This window comes from Orycteropus afer, unplaced genomic scaffold, assembly GCF_000298275.1.
Source record: "Orycteropus afer afer isolate SDZICR_OR568_19922 unplaced genomic scaffold, OryAfe1.0 scaffold00133, whole genome shotgun sequence".
Classification (NCBI taxonomy): domain Eukaryota; kingdom Metazoa; phylum Chordata; class Mammalia; order Tubulidentata; family Orycteropodidae; genus Orycteropus; species Orycteropus afer.
The window spans coordinates 5,234,722-5,245,918 of NW_006921720.1; the positions used below are offsets into that span (position 1 = coordinate 5,234,722).

The 11,197-nt window shown below is 37.2% G+C and overlaps 1 protein-coding gene across 1 annotated transcript in view; it reads left to right on the top strand.

Annotated features, from left to right (window-relative positions):
• Positions 1–11,197, top strand: part of RIMS1 (regulating synaptic membrane exocytosis 1) — a 685,283-nt gene that overhangs the window by 321,186 nt on the left and 352,900 nt on the right. The window lies entirely within an intron of this gene.

Genomic DNA, 11,197 nt, shown 5'->3' on the forward strand with positions numbered 1-11,197 from the left:
ACAACAACAACAACAAAGTTTTTTGATGCCAGAAACATTTTGATTTGCAAGTTAGAGCCATATATATTGTCATCCTTTATGTGAGCTTAATAGAAGATCTAAAAAATGTACATTTAGAATAATATATTCAGGTAGAAAGTAAAAGCAAAACCCACCAATTACTCTCCTCATCAATATGATAGAAATAGTAATACTATCTGTATCATGTTTTTGTGTGGCTAAAAGAGAGAATCCATGAAAACACCAGTGTAGGGCTTGGCACACAGTTAGGGATTTGAATAATAGTGAGTGATGTTGTAAGTATTATTACATGAATAATATGTATGTTTTACCAGTAGTGCTGTGATGATCACTTAGTAATTTTATTTAAATGATTTTATAATGGAACTAATAAAAATTGTTGTTGTTGTTGTTAGGTGCCATCGAGTCATCTCCAACTCATAGTGAGCCTATGTATAGCAGAACAAAACAGTGCCCAGTCCTGTGCCAGCCTCACAATCCCTACTGTTCTGGTTACCTAGTGCCACTCTGACAAGAAATATACCACAAATGGGATGGCTTAAACAAACAGGAGTTTATTCTCTAACAGTTTGGAGGCTTTAAGTCCAAGTTCAAAGTGTCAGGCTTTAGGGGCTGGGTGAAAGCCTCTCAACCTTGGGGTCCAGCTCTGCCTCCTGCTCCTGGCCCACTGGAGCTAGAGGCATTTCTTTACTCAGACAGCTGCTAGCTGCTGAGGCTGACAAACCCAAGGTTGACAAATAAAAAGGCACAGTCCTGATGTTACCAAACCACATGGCAGACCATTAATTTAAGTCCATTGTAAGTCCCAAGTTCAGCCAGGCATGGCAGGCTGCTGAACAACGACACAGCTACATTCAGGGTCTAAGCTAGAGACCATTCACAAAGCTGCTTCTTATATACAGGAACCAGACCACATACCCAAAAGCGGCTACTCAGCTGCTGGTGGTAGATCCCACCACGGAGCTGATTGCCAGTCTCATCATGGGGGAATAACTATGACCAGCTTCCCAACTACTCAACCAGGCCCAGCCAAGTTGACATACAAACTGAACTACCACACCTACTATACCCAAGCCCATTGCTACAGCCACTGTGTCAATCCATCTTGTTGAGGACCTTCCCCTCTTTCATTGACCCTCCACTTTGCCAAGCATGGCATCCTTCTCTCGAGAATGGTCCCTTCTGACAACATGGCCAAAGTAGGTGAGACGAAGTCTGGCCATTCTCGCTTCCAAGGAGCATTCTGGCTGCTTTTCTTCCAGGACAGATTTGTTAGTTCTTTCAGCAGTACATGGTACTTTTCAGTATTCTTTGCCAACACTGCAACTCAAAAGCATCAACTCTTTTTTGGTCTTCCTTATTCACTGTCCAGCTCTTTTGTGCAAATGAAGTGATTGAAAATACCATGGTTTGAGTCAAGTGCATCTTAGTCTTCAAGGAGAAATCTTTGCACTTCAGCACTTGAAAGAGATATTTTGCAACAGATTTGCCTAATGCAATACATCTTTTGGTGTCTTGACTGCTGCTTCCATTGGGGTCGATTTTAGGACCAAGCAATATGAAGTCTTTGACAACTTCAATCTTTTCTCCATTTATTGTCATGCTGCTTATAGGTCCAGTTGTGAGGAGTTTTGTTTTCTTTATATTGAGGCATTATCCACATTGCAGACTGCAGTCTTTAATTTTCATTAGTAAGTGCTCCAAGCCATCCTCACTTTCGGCAAGCAAAGTTGTATCATCTGCCTATCTCAGGTTGTTAATGAGCCTTCCTCCAATCCTGATGCCACATTTTTCTTCATATAGTCCAGCTTCTTGGATTATTTGCTCAGCATACAGATCGAATAAGTATAGTAAAAAGATACAACCCTGACATACACCCTTACTGATTTTAAACCATGCATTATCCCCTTGTTCTGTTTGAACGACAGCCTCCTGGTCTATGTACAGGTTCCTCATGAGTACAATGAAGTGTTCTGGAATTCCCCTTCTACTCAATGTTATCCACAATTTGTTATGATCCACACAATTTGTGTTTTATTGACTATGCCTTTGCATAGTCAATAAAACACAAATAAACATCTTATTGGTATTCTTTGCTTTGAGCCAAAATCCACCTGACATTAGCTATGATATCCCTCGCACTATGTCCCCTTCTGAATCCAGCTTGCATTTCTGGAAGTTCTCTGTCTATATACTGCTGCAACCATTTTTGAGTTATCTTTGGTATGATTTTACTTGTGTGTGATTTCAATGTTTTTGTTTGATAATTTTTACATTCTGTAGGATCATCTTTCTTTGGAATAAGTACAAATATGGATCTCTTCCAGTCAGTTGGCCAGGTAGCTGTCTTCCAAATCTCTTGGCATAGCCAACTGAGTGCCTCCAGCAGAGCATCCGTTTGTTGAAACATCTCAATGGGTATTCCATCAATTCCTGAAGCCTTGTTTTTCACCAATTACTTCAATGCAGCTTCAACTTTGTCCTTCAGTACCATTGGTTCTTAATCACATGTCACCTCCTGAAATGGATGATCCTCTATCAGTTATTTTTAGTATAGTGACTCTGTGTATTCCCTCCATCTTCTTTTGATGTTTCCTGCATCATTCAACATATTGCCCATGGAATCTTTCAATATTGCAATTTGAGGCTTAATTTTTTCCTCAGTTCTTTTAGCTTGAGAAATGCTGAGTGTGTTCTTCCCATCTGGTTTTTCAACTCTAGGTCTTGGGACATTTCATTATAATAATTGACTTTGTCTTCTCAAGCTGCTCTTTGAAATCTTCTGTTCTCTTTTATCCTGTTGATTCTTCCATCCACTTTAGCTACTCTCCATTCAAGGGCAAGTTTCAGAGTCTCTTTTGACATCCATGTTGGTCTTGTCTTCCTTTCTTGTCTTTTTAATGACCTCTTGCTTTCTTCATGGATGATGTTCTTGATGTCATCTCATATTTCTTCTGGTTTTCGGTCAATGGTGTTCAATGCATCAAATCTATTCTTTAGATGGTCTCTAAATTCAAGAGGGATATATTCAAGGTCATATTTTGGCTCTCGTGGACTTCTTATAATTGTCTTCAGTTGCAACTTTAACTTACATATAAGCAGTTGATGGTCTGTACCACAGTCAGCTCCTGACCTTGTTTTGGCTGAAGATAGTGAGCTTCTCCATTGCCTCTTGCCACAGATGTAGTCAATCTCATTCCTGTGTACTGTCTGGTGAAGTCCACATGTATAGCTATCATTTGTGTTGTTAGAAGAGGTATTTGCTATGAATAATTTGTTGGTCTTGCAAAATTCTGTCGTTGTAATCTCCAGCAACATTTCTATCACCAAGGCCATATTTTCCAACTACTGGTGATTTTTCTTTGTTTCCAACTTTTGCATTCCAATCACAAGTGATAATAACACATCTTGATTGCATATCTGGTCAATTTTAGACTGCAGAAGTTGGTAAAAATCTTCAATTTCTGCCTCTTTAGCTTTGGTGGTTGGTGCATAAATTTGAATAATAGTAGTATTGATATTATCCTATCACTGAAAGCATTGTACTTCAGGATAGATCTTGATACATTCTTTTTAATGATGAATGCCATGCCATTCTTCTTCAAATTGTCATTCCCAGAATAGTAGATCATATGATCATCTGATTAAAACTGGCCAAAACCAGTCCATTTCAGCACACTAATGCCTAGGATATAGATTTTTATGTGTTCCATTTCATATTTGACAACTTCCAATTTTCCTAGATTCATACATCATACAGTCCACGTTCTGATTATTAATGGATGTTTACAGCTGTTTTTTCTCTTCTTGAGATGTGTCACATCAGCAGATGGGGTCCTGAAAGCTTTACTTTATGCGCAACTTAAGGTTGGCCCTACTCTTAGGAGGCAGCTCTTTTCCAGTCATATTTTGAGATCTGAGGTGCTCATCTTCCATCACTATGTCACACAGTGTTTCACTGCTATTCATAAGGTTTTCACTGGCTGATTGTTTTTGAGAAGTAGATGGCCTCCTCCTTCTTCTGAGCCTGTCTGGGTCTAGAGGCTCCCCTGAAACCTGTCCATAATGGGTAACTCTGCTGGCACTTGAAACACTGGTGGCATAGCCTCCAACCTCACAGCAACACTCAAGCCATCACAGTAGGACAAACTGACAGACCAGTTTGTCTCCCCTTGTTGTTCTGCACTGTTCTTCTCATTTCCTGGTCTCCCCAGACCTGCTTGCTTACCCAATCTGCCCCTGGGGCAAACACCCATCTTCCACTGATCCCGTGGCTGGCTTACTGTTGTCTGCGCCCGGGGGCGGCTCCACGCATGCAAACACCCACCTTCTGCTGGTCCTGGAGTTGGCTTGAAAATAATGGTGATGGGAAATAGTAGTTATTGGCTTATCACAGTTTAATGAGACAAATGCCTTTAGTTTTATCTGTGAAAAAAGAAATACCATATTATTGTGATCTGATTCATAATACAATTTACTAAATATGGTCATTTTATTTTCTAATTGGCCATTTCTGTTTTTCCATATATTTAAGCCAGGTGACAATTTGAGAAATACTAAGTAATTAGTTTTGGTGTATTAATATGTGATTTCATGGTTTATATTTAGGAGGTGAGAGTATTTCTTCTTAAAATGAATTATATGACATATATTTTCAATTCTTTAGTAAATTTCAATGCTGTCAAATCCATTCACATTTTCAATTATATATAGCATTTGTTACTCAATGATATTTCATGAGATAGAACTGAGTTTTTTCTTTTTTTATATATAAAGTATTTCATATATACCTAACAGTATCATATAGTATGTATTTAAAGTCAAAGAAAAAGAATGAAACATACACCACTCAGATTAAGAAATAAAACATTTCATATTTTTGAGGCCCAGAGTTTTGGGAAAGTTTCATATTTTCATTAAAAATATGTATTCTCCTGTTGTTGTAATATATATATTTGTTCATAAGATTAAACTTCTTAATTGTGTTGTTCAACTCTTCTCTACTATTACCTACTTCTTACCTATTTGATCTGTCAATTGTAGAAAAGGAATATAGAAATATAAGATGAATTTTTCTCTTAGTAGTTGATATTATCAATTTTTGGATTATATGTTATGTTATTATAGGCAATCACATTTAGAATTATCATATATTCCTGATGAAATGAATATTTTTAATAGCAGGTTACCCTCTTTATTTTACAAAAAAATAATGTTTTTTGCCTTAAATCCTGGACTTTTTGTTGTTGTTGCTAATCTTTCCCTGGAATATCCTTTTTCTATCCTTTTATTTCAAACTTTGTGTGCTTTCTTATTTTGAATTGTCTCTTCTAAGCATCATTAGTGGACTTTCATAATCTAGCATGATTATCTTTATTTTTTATTATGATTACTGATGTGTTGAATTGTTTCTACCTTTTAAAGGCAAATAAAGATGCAGTTTATAAAGATATTGATAATAAAAGGCAATAATAATGAAAAGTAAAAAAAAAGAAAAAGAAAAAGAAATGAGGTATTCAATTAATGTCATAACTGACTTACAATGGAATCATCAGAATGGAACCCAATCTTAAGTTAGGTACTACCTGTACAACAAAATACTTGTCATTTCAACATTTTTTTAAAACTTTTTACTATAATTTGGGGAGCTCTGGTGGTTTAGTGCCTAAGGATTTGACGGCTAACTAGAAGGCTGGCAGTTCAAACCCACCAGCCACTCTACGGAAGGAAGATTTTGGGCAATCTACTTCCATAGAGATACCACCTTGGAAACCCAAGGTGGGGTCACTATGTGTCGAATTGACGCTACAGCATTGAGTTTGGAGTTTGGTGGTGTAATTTGGGTGCAATTTTGCAAAGCAGATTCGTTTTACATTCGACAGTTGATCTACATTTTGTTTCATGACAGTCCCCACAGTGTAATGGCTTTCTTCCCAACTCCTCCCTGTTCCTTCTTACCTATGTGTTCCTGCCTGCCTAGCTTCCTCCCTGTGCAAATGCTGCCCTTCTGATCTCCCATGGTTCACAGTTATAAGGAGTGCATTTCCCTGATGTAGTTGTTCAGCTCATAAACCTGTCTCTTGTTTGTCTGAGAATTGAGGCATGAGAGTGAGTCCAATTCCAGGCCCAAATGGTGACGTGGGGCCATAGTCTCAGGAGGTTCATCAATCTCTATCCAACCAGTAATCCTGGTCTTTTTTTTTTTTTTGTATTTTTGAAATTGTTTCCACATTTTTTCCCACTCTATTCAGAATTTCCAATTGTGATCCCTTTCTGAGTGGTTGGCATTGGTAGCCAGGCACCACCTAGTTGGCCTAGTCTCAGAGTCATGTAGGCTGAGGTTCTATTGGTCCCTTGGACTAATTGTTTCCACACATCTTTGATCTTCTTCACTCTTCTTTGCTCTGAACAGGAAGAGATCAGTAGTTGCATCTCAGATGGCCACTCATAAGCTTTTAAGATCCCATTTGCTATGACCAAAATACAGTGTAGAAGAATGTTTTTGTGTATTGTGTTGTGCCAACTGAGCTTGATGTCCCCTGCAACTGTGGTCCTGAGCCTGCAGGCACAGTGACTCACTCCCTCAAGGTGCTTGGTTGTGGCTAAGAAGTTATTCTATCTTTGTCTTCTGTTAGCTCTATAATGTATATATGGATATTTTTATAGCACAAATATGTATGTGGGAATATCATTTGCCAAACCTATATATAATCATATAGGTTTGGCAAATGATATTCCCACATACATATTTGATCATGGAGCTCTGGTAGCATAGTGCCTAAGGCACTTGACTGCTAACCAAAAGGCTGGCAGTTCAAACCCACCAGCCACTCCTCAGAAGGAAAGTTGGGCAATCTACTTCTGTAGTGATACTGCCTCGGCAACCCAAGGAGGGGTCGCTATGAGTCGTGGCTGACTCGACGGCACATAACAACAACAACAACATATTTGATCATGGGTATATTTCTGTTCACATATGCATACCTGATCTTCTTTCCTGTGTGCTTATGTATCCACCCATAGATTAGTGTTTGTTATTACTGATAGTGCAGTATTACATATGTAATACTATTTACCTTTGTTGTCTGTGCACCTGTTGTGCACCTCTCCATGTCTTCCTTTTCTTTAGTGATATTGTTCTGGTCACACACTTTTGTTATATTGCCTTTCCCTACACCCAAATCAACACGTCTCTTAACTAGTCAGCAATTTTCCCTCCCCTTCCCTCTTGTCTCTGGTAACAACAAAAAAATTTTCCTTCTTTGTGTAAACCTTTCCTTGACTTTTTATAATAATGGACTCATATAGTATTTGCCCTTCTGTGATTGACTTATTTCACTCAGCATAATATCCTCCAAGTTCATCCATGTTATGAGGTGATTCATGGATTTTTTCATTATTCTTTAATATTGCATAGTAACCAAACCATGGTACATACACACATGGAACATTATGTAATATTTCAACAATTTTTACATATGTAATTCAGTGACATTTATTATAATCATTCTGATCTTCAGCTATCACCATTATCCATTTCCAGTTGTTTTCCCTTTTGTCTTAACAGAAACTCATTGCCACACAAGCAATGAGTTCCTCTTTACCTTCCCTCCTGTTCACTCATGGAACTCTAGTGGAGCAGTGGTTGAGCACTTGGCTGCTAACCAAAAAGTTGGCTGTCTGAGCCAACCAGGTACTCAGCAAGGGACAGATATGGCAGTCAGCTTCTGTAAACCCTATGGAACAGATCTACTCTATCCTATAGAGCCCTGATAGGGTCACCATGAGTTGGAATAGACTCAGTGGCCATGAGTGTGGTTTGGTTTTGCATGTATATCCCTGGTAACCACTAATAAATTTGGTTTCTAGACAGTTTCTCATTGTAGATATTTCATGTACATGGGATCATATAATATTTACCCTTTTGTGACTCATTTATTTCACTTAGCCTAATGTTTTCAAGGATCATCTATGTTATAGCATACATTACATCATTTCTCTTTATGGCTGAATAGTATTCTATTGTTTATAAAAATTTCATTTATATCTATTCACCTATTGTGGACATTTGTGTTGTTTCCATCTTTTGGCTATTGTGAATAGTGCTACAATGAGTATAAATGTACAGGTGTCTGTTTGCATTGATGCTTTTAATTCTTTTGGATATGTACCTTGGAGTGGATTTCTTTTTGAGGAACCAACCATCTATTTTCCACAGCAGTTGTACCATTTTACAAACCCAGCAGCAATGGATGAGGTTTCAAGATATAATACACTATATTTCAATTCTTTTTGGTAGCCACCTGACTAAAATTTTTATTTTCACTCACTTTTACAGAAGTTAAAACTGAAGTTCTTGGTTAGAGAGCCTCAGCAGATTTCCCAAGGGCAGCTGGCTGCTTCAGAGCTATGGAAATGGAATCTCTCTGAATTACTGTTCTTATTTCATTTTTGTCCTTTTGAGGATTTGCTATACTTTCTTCCCAGTTCAAACATGCATTAAAAATTATTCTTTTAAATATTTTATCCAGCATTTATGGTGCTGTGTGGCAGTAGGATTTTTCAGGATATTTAGTCCTCTATATGATCTTACTTTAAATTTAGTTTTTGTGTTTTAGTTTTTGTATGTTATGGACTAAGGAAAAAAATACGTATTTGTATATGGGACTTTTCCACTCAGCAAATGATGTATTAGCTACTACTAAGGTGCACTGGTGGCGCTGTCAAGCACTTTGCTGCTAACCATAAGGTTGTCAGTTAAAACCCACCAGCACTTCTGAAGGAGAACGGTGTGACAGTCTGGTTTTGTAAAGATTATAGCCTTGGAAACCATATGGGGCAGTTCTACTCTGTCGTATACGGTTGCTATGAATTAGTGTTGACTTGATGGCAATGAATTTAGAAGACGGTATATGCATTAACTATTTTGCTTAAACTGTGCATATCTAACATTATTGGTAGAAGAGCGGAATCATGTACAAAATAATACTGAAAAAGTGGTAAAAAAAAAAAATACTAAGTGACCTAGGAGTGACTGGTGGCACTATGCGACCAGTAAGGCATTTGGCTGCTAACCAGAAGATCACGTGCTCAAACCCACTAGCTGCTCCACAGGAGGAAGATGAGGCAATCTATTTCTGTAAAGATTTACAGCCTTAGAAATCCAGTGGGGGTCACTGTGAGTTGGAATCAACTCAATAAGTGTTTTTGTTTGTTTGTTTGCTTGCTTTAGGAGTGGCCGAGTGAAATGCTATGAGATTGCAGTAGATTAAAGGTTCACCTCAATAGTTAATGTTCTGCATATACATATTGCACAAATATTTCCTGAAATAGATGGCATTTTGATTGGCCCTGTAGCATGGGTAAAAAATCTTTGTGTTTGAGTTAAAAAAGAAGAAAGAAAAAGGAAGTTTTGGTTCAAACCATTATAATTTAGCATGAAGCATATATATGTCAGCAAGCAGGTCCATAAATCCAATCCAGCTATTTTTGTCAATAAAGTTTTATTGGAACACAGCCATGCTCATTCATTTCCACGTTGTCAGTGTCTGCTCTCACCCTACAACAGCAGAGTTAAGTAGTTGCAACAGAGACTATATGTCCCACAAAGTCTAAAATATTTACATTCTGGCATTTTACCTAAAAGGTTTGGCAATACCAGTATTAAATCATGTTCTGCATTACAGAATAAGATCATCAGGAAACTTTTCCAAGCCTAACTTTCTCCTTCTAATTTATATTTACTTAAATAGATTTGATTTGGTGGTTCTCATAATAAAGAGATTATTATGTACTTTTTATTCATGCACTTTAAAAAAAAAAAAAAAACTTCCTTTAATAGAAGTTATAAGATTTGTAATGTCATTTTGTGTGATAATTTTTGTAATAATTTATATCCATGGTTATTTTCTACCAATCTAGAATAATTTATTTAACTATAAAAAATATTATGTGTCAAATAACTCTTTAATATATTCACCAGCTATTCTTGCATTCATGAAATAAAATATCCATATACTCTTCTGTGAAATGAAATTAACTGGTCTTAAAATTAGGATTTGAAATCCTAAATTTCTTTATCTGCTAGTAAATGTGTGCTTATTTTAGTTGTGAGAGTGAAATATAAAAGTTCAATTGGCAAAGCAGAGGGAGATTTTAGAATTATAAAAGTAATCATTAAAGTTGTGCTCAAGAGCTGTTGATGTTAAAGAGAAATAGAATAAATCCCACTACTTCAAACACCACAGTGCTTGGACCTAACTTGATTGTGTTTCTAGGAAATACGATTTCCCCAGTCATCTTAGATGGAGAACACCAAGCAAACTCTTAGAATTAACAATAGCATGTGTTTACCCTATATCCTAGAATACGCGAATCCAGCAAACTAGCTAAGATACAGAGATAGATTTAATAAGCCATTTCCCAGGACTTTCTCTTTGGCAAAACAGCAGATGACTACTGGCTAGGCCTGGGATGACCCTCTTAGTTCTCATTTACAAAAGCAATATAAACTCACTGGATTGCATACTGTTCTATGCAGAACATCAGAGAGAAGCTATCTGTTGCAATTCAAGATTGAGGGATTTGGAGAGGAGTGAGGAGGACTTGAATCATATTAAGTGTTCATATTCTTATGGTAAATTGATGATTTGGTTGCCCTTTCACCAACAGTTATCAATGAGGAATGGTAACAACCTTGATACATACAAATTGATAGAGATAAAGAAAAATTGGAATTATGTAGAAATCGTAATATTTTCAAGATTTGTTTTAGAACATTTAATGTGACATGGAAGGACTACTGAGCTCAAATATCATGCAAAAGCTAACTTTCTGCGTGCTGAATGCAATCAGATACCAGAAACCAAAACCCACTGCCGTCGAGTCATATCCAAGTTATAGCGAGTCCTTTGGTTTTCAAGGCAGTATCACTATGGAAGTAGATTGCCCAACCTTCCTTCCAAGGAGTGTCTGGTGGGTTTGAACCACCAGCTTTTTGGTTAGCAGTCAAATGCCTCAGGCACTACGCTACCAGAGCTCCTATGCAATCAGATACTTGGTGCCAAATATATAAGCAGTCTGCAGGAATGGAGGCTAAGGGAAACATATTGTGGAAGAAACTGGCCTAGCAATGTAATTTAAAACAATATTTTTCAAAACATGCATCATGCTCATC